The sequence below is a fragment of the Nelumbo lutea genome, chromosome 2, assembly GCF_056320005.1.
Source record: "Nelumbo lutea isolate HS-2025 chromosome 2, American lotus-T2T, whole genome shotgun sequence".
Taxonomy (NCBI): domain Eukaryota; kingdom Viridiplantae; phylum Streptophyta; class Magnoliopsida; order Proteales; family Nelumbonaceae; genus Nelumbo; species Nelumbo lutea.
Window position 1 is genome coordinate 31593845 of NC_142685.1, and position 16359 is coordinate 31610203.

At 37.4% G+C, this 16359-nt stretch overlaps 1 pseudogene across 2 annotated transcripts; it reads right to left on the minus strand.

Annotated features, from left to right (window-relative positions):
- Positions 1-11278: 11278 nt before the first annotated feature.
- On the minus strand, positions 11279-14749 carry LOC148869649 (cytochrome b561, DM13 and DOMON domain-containing protein At5g54830 pseudogene; annotated as a pseudogene). 2 transcript variants are annotated; one of them, XR_016106996.1, is made up of 2 exons: positions 14545-14749; positions 11279-14218 (listed from the first exon to the last, which is right to left on the minus strand). The product of XR_016106996.1 is annotated as a cytochrome b561, DM13 and DOMON domain-containing protein At5g54830 pseudogene, transcript variant X2 (transcript). The 2 variants fall into 2 exon arrangements; XR_016106995.1 differs by lacking the exon at positions 14545-14749 and having other exon boundaries at positions 11279-14543.
- Positions 14750-16359: the final 1610 nt, after the last annotated feature.

Here is a 16359-nt window from a genome sequence, read left to right on the forward strand (position 1 = left end):
TTTTGTTTTTTGTTTTTTGTGTGTGTGTTAAAAAAGGCTTTGGACTATACCAAACAATACATATAATTGCATACAAAATACAAGGCTTTGCACTTTACAAATTTGTATTTGTACTCTTCCAAACTGAGCCTTATATTCTACAAAAATAAGTATGATTAATAGGAGTTATTTTTATTAATGGTAGAAATATAATAAAAATATAAAACTAACTTGAAAATTAAGGTGGTGTTTGGTGCATCTTTTTGGTATGTATTTTGAGATGCAAAAAGTCCAATGGTCTTTTTCCATTTGGTATTGTGTAGATCGAAAACCCAAAGACAAGCGTGTAGAAAGATCGAAAAGGCTAAAAATTGAGAAGCTTCAAATGAATTTCCTGGTCTTTCAATGTTGAAAATGGCCTTCCTAACAGTTTTTAATAGTCCAATAAACCATGATACAAACCAAATAGTCTTGGTCCTTAAAGATAAGACCCCAAAAGCTCAGTGTGTCTTTTTGTCTATTAGGTTGTTGAAAGATCTACCTAGAAAGACCTACCAAACAAATCTTAAATTGTTTTTCCATTTAAGTGGTGAGTTAGTGATCCAGATTATAATGGGAAAACTATTATTAAATAATAAAAAAGTTAAAAATATATAGAAGTACAAACAATTATAAAATTATAGAAAATGTATGAAAAATTTGACACCTTAATATAATACGTTCATCTTGTTAAAAAAAGGTAATCTAATAAACATGAATTATTTTTATAATTAATTATAATAATGAAATATAAAATTTAAAATCACCCATAGGTTAAATTGTTTTTTTTTTATTTCAAGTCAAATGGGTCAACATGATGCCATAATTATATCATAAAAACTCAAATTTAGATAGTAGTATACATTTATAGTAAATGTAAAAACAAAAACTTAGAAAAAATTGTACACATCTAATATTATATACATGTCGTATTAAACAAACATAAATATGATAAATAAGATATATTTTTATTAACAGAAATGCAATACAAAATTTAAATCCACTAACACATCATGCTTTAATTATTCTTTAATTATTTAATGTTGTTTTATGGATCTTGTGATACTTGTCACGTGCGATGTGTGTACACACATATATATTTCAGTTGATGATCATTTTACTTTTGATTCTTTTATAAGATACATTGATATTCATGCACGACTGCAAATGGAATAAAAAATAATTAAATATTATCTAGTATTAATAAAATGAAAAAATGATTTTGATTTTGGATATCATGAATTACATAAATTAAAAATAATTTCTGTAACACTTAAATAAAACATACAACATGCAAACCACATAAAAAATTATTGCATTGGGATCATAGATCGTATTCGATCCATATTGGTCAAATTTAGATTCACTGAATTCGGGAAAAACGGATGTTGTTTACAGCTCTATATTAATGGTGCTATCTCATGGTTTATCTCACTATTGTACGAGAATTGGGCCCACGGCCCACTATGCTTCAATATTATGTCATTTCAGGAGAATTACTATCTTTTACTATTTCTCTTTTTCTGCCCCGCCCAACTATTTCATTTTCAAATCCACTAAGTATATTATGGGCCAGTCTAAACCTGGGTCGGGCCTGAAGTATTGGGTCCAGGCCTTGCTCAAAATTTTGCAGTCGAGTTTGGACTAGGCTTGCAAGTAGGGCTATCAATGGACTCGGAAAGTCCCAAGCCTTATCTGACATATGGACTTTGGATTCATATGATTTGATTACATTATCAGATCGGATATGAATTTACCCTGATTGGCGTGATTAAAATATGAGTCTGATAGATCCATGATCCAACCGGATTTGGATATCAATTCTAAATAAATCAAAGTGGATTCGATTATGGATGGATCAGATCCTAATACAAGCCGGTTGTAGCCATTTGGTTTTCAAAATTGGTATTCATTAATTAAAAAAAAATCACCGTTAGAACTTCTTCAAACCAAACGAGAGGTGGCTCATCTTCAGCATTGATTTTGAATCGATGCCTGCAACCACCGATTTGGATAAAGGGGGCTTATTAGTGTTGTGTGACACCAAATACCAAAATAATAATAAAAAAAGAACCTCTTTGGCTATTGAACAGAAGGGTCAAGGGTATGAAAATCAACCACCCACCCAAGACAAACCTGGTCGGATGTAAATTTGCAATCGCTCGCAAAGGAGTCAGTTTGGTACATATGTTTCCTTCCTAGTAGAAGCTATAAACTGGTTGGAATGAGAAAATTTTGAATCCGATCCAATTAATTAACATGGATTTAATCCGATTCCATTTCATCTTTTAAATAAAAAAAATTAAATACTTTTGAACTTATATATATACACATATTATAATATAATATGTGAAATTATATATTTGTATATTTATATATAATTATATTAATTTTATATATTAAAATCAATAAATATTATAAAACAATCGGATTATATAGAGTTAAATCCACATGCAATCAAATGCAAATTGCACAATCCAGACCCAAATCCAATTAAGAAGACGCATTATTTGAATTTGAGATAATCAAATTGGTTGTTGGATTTTCAAAGTTCGTTGACAGCCCTATATCCTAGATGGGCCAAACCATTTTCAGATTAATCCTTGACTTTATTTTTATTTTTTTTGTTTTTGTCAAAGAAGTGATTTGACTCTAAATTTCATTTTAATCTTAGCAATCTTGGGTTGATTTTAGTTTTGAAGTTAATATGCATGTGAATAATTAGTAATGCTATGATTTGATTGGAGAATTTTGGTACTTAGAATTTGAGTACTTGTGCCATTTTATTTATGTTTTCTTTTTGTTGAAAGTATCCTTGATTTTAAGGTAAACTATTGTACTTAGTGGCAATTACCCCTTGAACTTTTACTTTGCAACAAATACCCCCTCTGTTAGAGTTTCATTAGTTAATTTTGAAAAAGGTTCTCATTTAGATGTTTAATTTTTTTTAAATCCCCTAAACTATCATGTTCTTATTTATTTCAGTGATTTATGATTCGATTAGCTTTTTAAATAGTATTGAATCCCTCTCAGTTGCTCCAATAGATCTTTGTTGATTTGTGGTTGGATTCAGTGTTCAAATGAAATGGTAGACATTTCTTGATTTATTGGGGAAAGGAGTGGATAATTTTTATATTTAAGATGAAGTGAGACATTCATGTTAATGAAATGAAACAAGAATTTAGAAGAACTTGTTTTTTATGTTTGTGAAATAATTCTTGTTACTTTAGCTGGTAGTGTTTAGAGAAAATGGAGTTTTTTTTGGGTCAAATAGGGTTTAAGAGAAAAGGGCAAGAGAAAGGAAATAAGAAAAGTTCAGATGAACAACTTTATAATTGTAGGCATTTTGTCATTTGATTTAATGGTCAGGGGGTATTTGTTGCAAAATGAAAGGTTAGGGAGTCATTGTTGTAAATGAATGTTCAATGAGGGTAGTTTTTATGAACCCAGTTGTTTAAGGTGAAGCCTAAAAACAATGAAAGAAAAAGAGAAAGGAGGAGAAGAAGGGAGAAGAAGAGAAATGTTACGAAGGTGTCTTGAGTTACTGTTCACACCAAACACTAAAAAATTATAATGTTGCTGAAAGTACAAGTTTGCCCTTACTTGGGCACCGAAAACAAAGAGAAAATTAAAAAAAAAAAAAAACCTTTCATCATATTGCATATTCTCAACACTCCCCCTCAATCTGATCATAGATATCTATCATGCTCAACTTGCCTAGGTTATTATCAAATTTTGACTTGTGAATTCCTTTAGTAAAGTAGTCAACAAGTTGATCCTCAAATCTTACAAAGGGCAGGCAAATTTCTCTAGTATCAATTTTCTCTAGGATGAAATGCTTATCCACTTCAATATGTTTTGTATAGGCATGCTGAATAGGATTATGAGCAATGTTTATAGTTGCTTGATTGTCATAGTAAAGTCTCATAGGATTTTCTGTTGGAATTCCCATTTTTGTTAATGAGATCTTCAACCATAGCAACTCTAAAATTCGATGAGCCATTGCCCTGTATTCTTCCTTTGCATTAAAGCGAGCAATAACAGATTGCTTTTTGCTCCTGCAAGATATCATATTGTCCCCAACTATGGCACAAAAGCCATAAGTAGATCTTCTTTCATCCATTGACCCTGTCCAATCTGCACTTGTGTAGGCTTCAATCTTCAAATGTCCATGATTTGAGTATAACATTCCTTTGCTAGGGCACCCCTTCAAGTAAGCGAGAATCCTATTGACATCTTTCATTTGAGAGGTTTTGGGCTCATGCATATACTAGCTAACCACACTAACTGCGTAGTATATATTTAGTCTTGTCAAACATAGATAGAGAAGATGACTCAACCAATCTTTGATAGACCTCTCTATCTGGAAGAACATCTCCATTCGTGGCATTCGGTTTGTGGTTAGGGTTAATTAGGGTTCTAACTGATTTACACCCTAAGGTCCTTGATTTTAAACTCAGAGGCAAGAAAAGATTTTAATTGAGAGATTCCAGAGATGTCATCACTAGTCAAAACAATATCATCTATATAAACTATCAGCATAGTCACCTGATCATCATGCCTTCTTATGAACAAAGTGTGGTCAACCTAAGATGAGAGAACCCAATTGTCAAGATTGCTCTTTGGAATCTATCAAACCAATCTTTGGGAGATTGTTTGAGTTCATACAAGGACTTCTTTAAGCGATAAACCTTTCCCTCACAATTAGAAAGGCTCACTCTTAGTGGCAGGCCCAAATAAACTTTCTCTTGTAGATCTCCATTAAGAATGGCATTTTTCACATTCATCTAATATAAAGGCCGAGAGAAGTGTGCTGCAAGAGACAAAATCACACTGATAACTCATTTTAGCCACTGGAACAAATGTTCGTCATAATCAATGCCACAAGTTTGGGTTATACCCTTTGGCTACTAACTGTGCCTTATATCTTTTAACAGAGCCATTGGCCTTGTGTTTGACTATATACACCCACTTACATCCAACTGTATATTTATTCTTGGGAAGATAAACAAGCTCCCAAGTATGGTTCTTTATGAGGGTATCCATTTCTAGGTTCATAGCTTATTTCCAATGGGTGATTGCATTGCCTCTATAACACTATTAGGAATAGAAACAAAAGAGATAGTTGAGATATAGGCATAATAAGAGGGTGAGAGAGCATCATAAGAAACATAATTGGTGATGGGATAGTTGGTGCACTTTCTCTTTCCCTTGCGGATGGCAATGGGAAGATCAATGTTATGATGAGTGATGGGAGCATCAGTAGGTTCAAGAGCAGTAGAGTCAAGGTTACTTGAGTTCGGGTGTTTAGATTATGATGGACATTTAGCATTAGGAGTCACCTTTCTCTACCGCCTAATAAAAAATTGTTGCCAAGACCGAGGACAACACACAAAAGGGGGAGGAGGAGGTGAAGGAATGGTAGTAGAAGATGGATTAGAAGTAGAAGATGAGTTCGAAATAGGAAGACAAAAGGGAGTTCAATCTTCATTATCATTCTCCCCTTGAAGAGAAAGACAAGATGACTAGAAAAAAGTGGAGGACTCGATGAATGTAGCATCCTTAGAAACATATCTCCTTCCAGATTGAAGATCAAAGTAGTGATACCCTTTCTGGACAGGAGAATAACCAAGGAAAACACATCTAATAGACTTAGGATCAAATTTGTGTCTAGAATGACTCATATCATGAACAAAGCAGTGGCAACCAAAAGCCCTAAGAGAAACACTGAAAGGTGGTTCATCAGCAAAAAGGAATTGATGAGTAGATTGAAGTTTGAGGCTTCTTGATGGAAGTCGATTAATGAATTACATAGCCGTTTCAATAGCATTTCCCCAAAAACGATTGCGAACATGAGTATAAAATAACAATCCTCTAGCAATTTCAACAAGATGTATATTCTTTCTCTTAGTAACCTCATTTTGTTGTAGAGTACGAGTGCATGGACTTTGGTGGATGACGCCCTTTTCTTCAAAAAATACTTTTAGTTGGTTTTCAAAGTATTGTTTTGCATTATCGGATCTTATTATTTTAATTATCTTCTCAAACTGTGTTTTCACCATTTTTATGAAATTTTGGACAATTGTAGGAACCTCATCCTGTCTTCACATCAAGTAGAGCCAGGGGTATCGAGAATAGTTATCAATGAAAATAATGAAATACTTGTAACCTCCTATACTAGGAATAGTATATGGCCCCCAGACATTAGTGTGGATCAAATGAAAGGCAACATTGCTTTCTATTACTTGCAAAATATGTGGTTTTATATTGTTTTGACAAATGACAAACTTTACAATTGGGACTCCAGTTTAATACCGACTCAAACAACTTTGGAAACAAAAGTTTAACAAAACCAAAAGATACATGACCAAGATGACAATGCCTTAGTTGCAAAAGACTCAATTTTTGACTTGTAGAGGACTTAGCCTGACACAACTTTCCTTGTTCCAAAGTTTTATAAAAAATGTAGACTCCTTTAACTTCAAGTCCACTTCCAATCGTCTTCCCCGTGCTCAGGTCTTGAAAAATACAATGGGTAGGAAAGAAAGTCACAAAGCAGTTATGATACTTAGTAAAAGAACTAATAGGTAATATATTTTTATGCAACTAGGGAACATGAATGATAGATTTTAAGGTAAGGTTGTGGGCAAGCTTAACTTCACCCAGACCAGAGATAGGAGCTTGGGATCTATCAACAACTGTAACTTTACCTTTCCTAGTGGTTAATGTGTAGGAAGAAAAAGAAGAAGACATACTAGTCATGTGGGCATTGGCTCCAAAGTCAACAATTCATGGGTAGTGGAGAGGCAAGCAAGTGCAATACCCGACTTAGCATATGAATTGGAAGGATTACTAGAAGCAACGGATGTCACATTCTTCATGTGCAATAGGAGGCCTTTTAGTTTATCCATTAGATCATAAGACTCCTGAGAGGAAGTCATAGGAATAGGTGGCTGAACATCATTACGAACTACAGTTAAGTGTGCATTGCCCTTCTTTCCTGTCTTAAACTTTTTAGGCTTCAGGTGAGGATGAAGCTTCCAACATTTGTCTAGGCTTAGAGGACATGAAAGTAGAATGTTCAACCATGGGAGATGTCATCATGGCTGCTCTCCTACTCTCCTCACCCTGCACTAGGGAGTAGGTAGTGGCAAGAGAAACAATGTCTACACTCAAGATATGTTGTCGAGTAAAGTCAAATTCAGAGTTTACCCCTGCCAAAAAAATCAAAAACCTTGTTCTTCTCAACATACTTCCTATACTACTCCCCATCTTCTAGATCTTTCCACTCTAAGGCCTCCAAATGATCAATTTCATCCCACAAGGACTATAAGGAGGAGAAATGCATAGCTATAGTCCTATTCCCCTAGTGCAAATTATAGCCTTCCCTATGGAGTTGATAAATCCGAGCAGTGTTTTTGGCTTGAGAATAGGTAGTTGTGACCCTATCCCAAATGTCCTTAGTAGTGGATAAGAACATATGGTTATGGGCTATATGTGGTTGCATGGAGCAAACCAGCCACGACATTACCATCAAGTTGTCTTACTCCCATTTAGCAAACTTTGGGTCTTCTAATTTAGGCTTGATTTCATTTCCGGTGATAAAATCCATTTTACCTCTTCCTCCAATGGTGAGCTTAGCATATTGGGACCATTCCAAGATCTTGATTCCATAAAGTTTCATAGTGGTTATTATGCCACTAGAGGTATCCATGTTTCTTAGAATCACTTCAGGAACCAAGTGAACATCCTTGGAAGCTTCCATTCTTTAACTAGGAATAATTTTAAGTCACAAAGATTTTATATGCACCACTAGCACACAATAAAACCAAAGGAAGAGCCAACACATGGCTAAGAAGCAACAATAGCCCCAAGAATAGTCTAGGTGGCAAAATATAGGAAGAAGAAAAAACTCCAAAAAATTTATAGGGTTTAGAAAAATATGGGACCACTTCCCGTCTTCCCAGAAATATAAAACGAGTCAAATAAAATTGGTTTGAAGGAGAAACACTCTATTAAAGACATTGAAACATCCTCAAACTCAAATTTAAATTTTCTATGAATTTTCTTTTGGAAAAAAAAAACATAACAAATCATAGAGGTTTCGCATGGAGGGGAATCTATACCAAAAAATCCCTAAATTCAGGGCGAATTGAACCATGCCAATTTTAAGAATGGTTGTTGCCACTTGTATGGGCTTCTGATGTCATTCGATTGCAATCTGACGTCAACAGGTTGCCTCTAGAGTAACGAACACCAGCAGAAGCCTACCCTGAATCCAGATGAGCTCTGATACCTAGTTGTTTAAGGTGAAGCCTGTAAACAAAGGAAAAAAAAAAAAAAAAGAGAAATGAGGAGAAGAAGAGAAGAAGAGAAATGTTACGAAGGTGTGTCTCGAGTTACTGTTCACACTAGACACTAAAAATTTATAATATTGCTAAAAGTACAAGTTTGCCCTTACTTGGGCACCCAAAACAAAGAGGAAATAAATAAAAAAAACCCTTTCATCATATTGCATATTCTCAACAAACCCATAGTACAAGGGGTTTTTATAATTTACCCTTAATTTTATGTACCACGCATGCAAATTTCCACATGTTAGATTCCATAAGGTAGAGAACTAGCTCTTGACCTTAGCCTAGAAATCGTAGTCAACTGATATATAGCTAACCATATTTGTGCTATTGCCGATTTTGCTATTTATGCATAGTTTCCAAGGAATACAAATATATATAGAGTGCAAAACCTTGTATTTTGTATTATTTGTACTTTACATATCTGTATTTCCAAATGGAGGTAAGTTGGGCAAGTTCTGTTTTATTGAAGAGAAAATGTAAAAAGAAGTTTAAAATGATATCACCACCACCACCATCATCATCATCCAAGCCTTATCACAATTACATGGAGTGACCCACCTACATGATATGATCATCGTAATCCATGACCTTGAGAGTTTTCCAAAGGATTTAATGCCAAATTCACACAAGAAAAGTTGTTATAGGTTTTCTTTTTTTTTTAAACAGGAAACACAAAACAGGGGGGAGCACGTCCTTAGAAATCAAAACAGCTAATTACACCTAAAGGTCTTGGCACAAAAGAACTAGATACACTGTTTGAGTGAACGAAGTTTGCCAACTAGTCCGTCGGAATGTTGCCTTTTCTGTAGGTGTGTCGATACTTCACTCTGCTTTTGAATCTCTCGATCAACTTCAACCCTCTATGATTGACATCATTCTCCACGGGGGATCCACAAGCTTATTCGAACAGTCAACTACAAGTTTAGAGTCACCCTTAATAGTAATGTTCTTTTTTGGGAAGTTCAAAGCCACATTATGGGCTTCCCACGCAGCCCATGCCTCAGCCACATTGATAGTGGTTTCACCAACCCTATAAGCTTTGAGGTCTAGAATTTGGCCTAAGAAATTTCTAGCCACGCATGCAATGGTACACTTACCACTAATGTTGGAGGCATCAAAATTAATTTTAATTGAATCCATTGCAAGACTAGTGGACTTGATCGGAATAATGTTTTTCTCCTCACAAAAATTTGTATTATCCTCCATACATTTCTGTGTTTCCTCAAAAGCATGTCGAGCCCTCTCTATAATAATAGGAGGGGGCTAATCTTATTATTAAGCACATTCTTATTTCGATTTTTCCATAACTACTACAATAAGAAGGTAAACTTTTCCTTTTTGCAACAATCCTTACAATTTCCTCTCTCAATATTAGTCATGGTAGACTACCCATCCAGAATTGAATTATTCAGATTACTTGTAAGTTGGAAAGACTCACTAGTGGTAAGCCAAACTTGTTTGGCTAGTGGGCATTTTAAAAATATGTGTTGGAAAGATTTCCGCATATATATGTTGCACGACCCATCTATGTTAAATCCTCTCGAAATTAACATCTTCTTCGAGGGGAGTTTTTTGTTGAGAAGAAGATGCATGAACATTTTAAGTTGAGGAGGATTTTTCATGCCCCAAATTTATTAATTGTATTCAGGCTTCTTGACGGATTACCATGCATTAAACAAGCTTCATTGTATGCCGACTTAAATAAAAAATTTTCCACTCGGATTGGGCCTTCAAATGAGTGTTTCCTCTTTATCTCCTGGAGGAATGAAAATAGATTTGATTTTTTCCTAAATAGTGGGGAATTAGGTTTTTAACCATATTTTATTTTGACCAATAACCTCACTGACTTTGAAGTAAATATTAGAAATTATCCACACACTTATACAAAGGATCTCCATTAGCCCATTTATCGAGCCAAAACCTTATAACTTTGCCATTACCAATCAAAGTTCCTAAACCCCTCTTAATAAGGTCTCTAGAAGATAGAAACCCTTTCCAAGCCCATGACTGACCATTCTTGGGCTCCACCTCCCAAAAGCTTTGGCCTTTGAGGTGGTTAGTTGTACATAGAACCAGTGATGATTACAGCTATCTATGTTTGGTTCTATGGGGTTTAGTGGAAAGTCACAACTACATCAGTGCCACGTTTATGTGCATGAGGTGTTGAGAAAAACTTCAAATTCTTGTTTCTCCCAATGCTTGGCATTTATTAAAATTGAAATGCTTATGTGACACACTTTAAAAAGCAGCTGAGGTAGAAAATAAATTTATGGGATGTCACTTAAAAAGCATAACCAAACAATGAAATTAACAAACATTTAAAGTTAATCCTATCTCCAATAAACACCCCGTCAATAAAAGCCGGAACCCAACGCATACAACATCACACCCATTAATTGATCGATAAAATACGTGGACGGTGGACCCTACGGCGATGGTTGCATTAAAAGACGGGTATGGAGCTAGCCTCATCAGTTCAAACAGATACTGCGTTAAGCTAATTCTATCTCACTTGACTTGAAAACGAAATTTGCTTTTTTTTTTCTTCTTTTATTTCTTATTTTACAGGCTATATCTGTTCATGGGGTGAAAAAAAAAAGTTGCGGTCATTGAAAGGCCAAAAATATAACTGAAATAACAAATGCCTGCTCCTTTTACGGAGAAGCGAACATCTTTTTAAGCTGCATTTGCTTCTAGGTAAAACGGGCAGCATTTTCAGACAGAAATGTTCTTTCATCTATTATTTCCGTCCCTTTTACAGCTAAAAAAACCTGTTGTTTCACTTTTACGCCTTCAATTTCCTTTCATGGAAACGTCAAGAAGGAAAACAATCCTGACTAAATAATACAGTACTCCTGGAGCTTCAGTATTGAGAGTTTCCAAGTGGAGGAGTAAGCAAGATATTTGGCGCTCAACAGGAAGAAATCATGCTCTAATTCAAATCCCAAAAGAATAATTTTATACATATGCTTATTAAAAAATGCCAAAAAAAAAAAGAATTCCTGTCAACTGTTACTGTCCAACATGAACCAAGACAAGTTGCATGGCTATACTCCCAAATTGCAGTTTTCACCTTCATCTATAACAAAAAGGTATTAAATATACAGTTACATTTCAAAGGGTAATTACTCTTGACAAAAAATCCTGTGCAAATCCAATGAGTAAGCCCCAAAACCTTATGCAAGGATCCTCTATGGCAGGCTAAGCTGCTAATCCTCTGTAAGTTGGAATTTTCTGCAACTAAAGAACACAAGTTTATGTCAAGAAAATAAAGGGAAGCTGTCTATCTGCTCAAAGGTTCTAGCTCAACTTCCATTCCTTCGGAGGGACGTGGTTCTTGTGTTCTGTCGTCGGAGCACAAAAGATCTATAGAATTATCTCGTTCATCAATGTTGTCCAACCCCAAGTTGCTTCTCAGAAAGCTTCTCTCTCTTCTTCTCTTTTCATTGTATTCCAAGTGCATAACCAGTAATGAACCCATCAAGAACCATATCATCATAACCCAGTTAAGTTCTCTAACATTCTGACCTCCATATCTGTCTCCTAAATGCTTCATCCCACTAAGAAGCGCTGAAAACCCAACTACTAAGGTACATCTCCCTGAAATGACATGTAAGTATTCCCACAGGATCCTAAGCGTACTTTTGGAGGAAACCACCTCTCCATTAGCAGTTACTTCTGGTCTTATAGATGCATTGAGGGGCTGAAGGAAAGCCAAAACTATAGCAGCAACTCCAAACTTGGCATGTACAGAGCCGAAGAAGAAACCCCGAAGTTCAGCAACAGCAAAAAGAACACCAAGTACAATTATGGCTAAACCTGAGTACTGTAAGTAGATATGAAGCTGGTACCATTCGTTACCCAAGTGTTTTAGGTACCTAGCTGCCAATATCCCACCTGGAAACATCATACCCCAAGCAACAAACATCATACAACCATGCACAGCTAAAACAGGGCGTAAGTCCTCTACTGCCTCAGCTAAGCCACTTATAAGCAGCACACGAACAGGTCTGCTGCTTGTAGTAGAATGCATGTTTGCCTCACTCAGACGATTCTCCGACCACCTAGCTCCCATGGCCCAAACAACTCTAAGAGGAGTTGTTGGGTCAATGATATTGTCGCATTCTGGCCTGCTACCTGGAACACATGAAGGATAATAGGGGCGGGTAAACTCAAAAGTGATAATACCATCCTCTGACTTGCATCTAATATGTGTCAAATTCTCTCTAGTTGGATGCACAGCGGCGGCCTCCTGCCCGTCGATCCAGTATGTGTTCACTCGACCTTTGCCAGTTTCATCAGTCCAACCCACATAAGCAAAGCTATTCACCATCCCACTACCAAATGCTACTGCAAGATAACCACTTTTCTTCTCACCTCGAGCTGCTATGGATATTGACTTATCTGAAAGTGTCCAGAAAAGTGTAACTTGCTCATCATCCAGAACAACACTGTTGTTATACATATCAGAAAGACCTCCATCAACCAGCTGCACTTTCCAACCCATTTTCTGTCCATACAATGACTGATAATAAACCTCATCAGGTGTATTCCGGGCAGGAGCCCAAACCAAATCCATTGGACTAGCTGGGACTCCTTCAGCCTCTGGCCCTCCGGCATATATAGTTTCTGACATGTTTCTAGAGGTTGCATTCCCACCAACTGGATCCGAAGTTATGTAGAAAGCAACATCATGCCCAGCTTGTATTGAGAATTTTACTGGAACCCCTCGTTCCACTCTCAGCACTGGAGCCTCTCTCTCGTTGATATAAAGAACTTTTGATGGATTGGGTGGATTTGGGTAATGCAGTGCTGGACCAGCCACAACAACCAGTGTGGTCTTTTCATCTGCAAAAATAAGGTCTTCATCCTCCTTGCCTTCTGCTTCTAATGGCCCTAAACAATCGTTTACGTGCTCTAAAACATTGAGGGTCAGATGCCCATGAGTCACAAGCGGAGGTCCACCATGGTTCTGGGGAAGGTAATATGGGCGGAGGACGTCAGGGGGCCTTATCAGCCCTAGAGCCCATATGACGGTCATGTTCTTGGTATGATCCACAGGTAAGTCATACTTTATGTCAACAGATTGCAGAGGCCGCTGATAACGAATGAAGGATACTCCATCGATCCTGTGTCCATATACCAACCTGGTATTGTTCACCAGCCCAATGGGGTCAGATCCTTCGTAGATGGTATCAGGACAAACACCCTCGACTGAACCATCCTTGCTCAGCAAGCACTCACTGTATCTGGTAATGAAATAATCGTCAGCAAACGGCGTTCCTTCCTCTGTAAACCCAGTCACAGCGACATCAGCATGGAGCATCAACTCATTAGAAGAATTGGGATGTGCCCATCCAAATGCCATATAGTATTCGGATCCCTGAGCTGCCTCCAGGCCAATGTCGATCAAATCCGCCTCGAGGTTCAGTGTCCACCTGAGTCGGTAATTGTTGGCGAGGATCTTACAGTTATCGAACATCGTCGGTTGTTCGTAAAGCTGGCTATTCCCTCCACTAGAATTGTTCCCGATTGACGGGGACGGCAATGGCGCCGAATAAGAACCAGGGGCCGAAGAATTCAAAGGAGACGCCGAATTGTTTCTCATGTTTCCGAGAAGAACATGACCAAAATCAGACGCAGTTAGTTCGTCCCAAACAGCAATCACTTTGATCTGGTCCCACGTAACGTTGTTGAGACGAACAGAAAAGCTTTCGCCTTTATAAGTTCTGTTCAACTTCTCATCAGAAATCACGAACCCCGCCGTTAGATTCTCAAAAGCATCACCGAGGGCACCCCACCACTGAACGTCAGAACCCTCGATCATATCGAATTTGCTAACCCTGAAAGAACAATCGTCGATCACCTTAAACACCCCTCTCAACTGATGCTGCACCATAACGAATTCCGACTCAAAATCAACCAGAGAACTCTTTCTCGTGCAACCTCCCTCACCACCCGAATCCGCATCACAGAACACAAACAGGAAGAATAACAAAAATGACAGAAGCCTTGCAGAAGCGCATTTACCCGCCATGAGAACTTTATCCGGGTGATTCAGATCTAAGCAATGCGGGTGGCTTACGTATGGCCTTCCTTTTTTTTCTGGTTTGGTGCAATGTAAGAAAAGTTTGAAAATAATGCGGAGGGAAACAGAGCAGAGAAATACCTTTCGATCCGAGGAAGGTTACGGTTTGTGGAGGCTCCTCTGATCAATGTTGGTGAGGCGTTCGAGATGAAGCTGAAGAGGGCGAGTTGGAGGAACTCACTAAAGCGAGTCTCGAACTCGTCGTCGGTACGTGAACGACCGACGACGTTCACAGCTTATATCATCACGCCGTGCATTGTGCCCCGGAAAACGGGCATGGGACCATGGCCGTCAACGCGAGTGTTGTCACAATATATATACAGGTATTTTAATGCTGCAACGTCAACGAATTTTGATTTAAGTATTTAGCACGTGTCACTACGACCCAGAACCCGAAAATGTCGGGCCGTGACGGGTTTTGCTACTTGACCTGACCGGCTTCCACCCTCGTGTGGAAGCAGACATGGGAATGGCACTTTTGCCGGAATTTTTGGGTACTCGACCCGTGTACGCGGGTCGGGTCGGGTCGGTTGCAAGGTTTTTTTTCGTCAATGGAATCGACCTGATTTAGTTGGTGAACAGGGAATCGAAAATCTAAATCCACCCATTATCCAACACAACCGATCCAAACATGAAACATTGTTTTGGATTGGTTTCTTTTTCTCGACTTGAGGGATGACCATTAAAATAGCCAAGGATCACATTTTCCTAAGAAATTTAAAGATACAAGGAAAGAAACTTAACTTGAAAAGATAAAAAGGAGTTGAGTTTTAGTTTGGTGTATAAGTTTGTAACTACAAAACCAATTCCAAAAAGTACGTAGAGTGGATTTCAACCACCCAAATATATCAATTTATATATTAAACCATAATCGGTTTGGTTTAAGTTTTGGTTTTCAAATTTATATATTGAAATGAAATGATAACTCGAATTGTATATTTTATTCACCCGAAACTGACCGATAACCTTGAAAAACCGACCAAATTAGATTGATATAGAGGTATAAATCAAGTCGTGCTGCCTCTGGCCCGGTAAGATTTTGGACCGGCCTGGCCTAGTATGGCACGATAGCCCATAGGTCGTGCCAAGCTCGGCATGATAGTCCGTGCCATGCTGGGCTTAGGGTTTAAAGTCCATGGCACCACATGATCAAGCGGGTCATGCCGCCCGTGGCCCGCATGCTGGCCAAGCCCGGCCTGGCCCATATATACTATTTATATATTATATATGCATAATATTTATATTTATATATATATATATATATTATAAATTATAATTATATAATAATATATAGTATATAATATATTAATAAAATAAACAAAATGTTTTCAATTTTATTATACTAATTTATTTAATTATTGTATACAAGCAATTGTATACATCAAAATTCAAATAAAATTAGAATTTTAAGTTTTTTTTTCAATTTTTCAAATAAATAGGCAAAAATAGCTTTGACCCGGTCTATGGCCCAACTTGGGCCAAGTCTTGGCTCACGGGCTAACCCGGCCCAGGGTACGACACAGGCTCGCACGGGCCTAGGTCGTGTCAGGCCAACCTCCAAAATTTTCATCGGGGAGGGTGGGTGGCATGGCCCGTGACGGCCCATGGGCTAGCACGACATGGCTTGCACTTTACGCGGAACGCCTGTGAGCTATGTCGTATCGGCCTGGCATGGCCCACTTTATGCCTCTAGATTGATATTGTCTTTGTGAACAACCTTAGTTCCAATTCTATAGGATTCGTTTATCAAAACCCTATAGGTTTGGGCTTTGACCTTGAGGTACCCATACCTGAGTCCAATTATATTTAACGGTAGCCTACTACACCATTTCTATTTAAGAGGGGAGCATTACATTTTGCTTACTTGATGTAAGATCAGGTGCATTATTCAAAGTA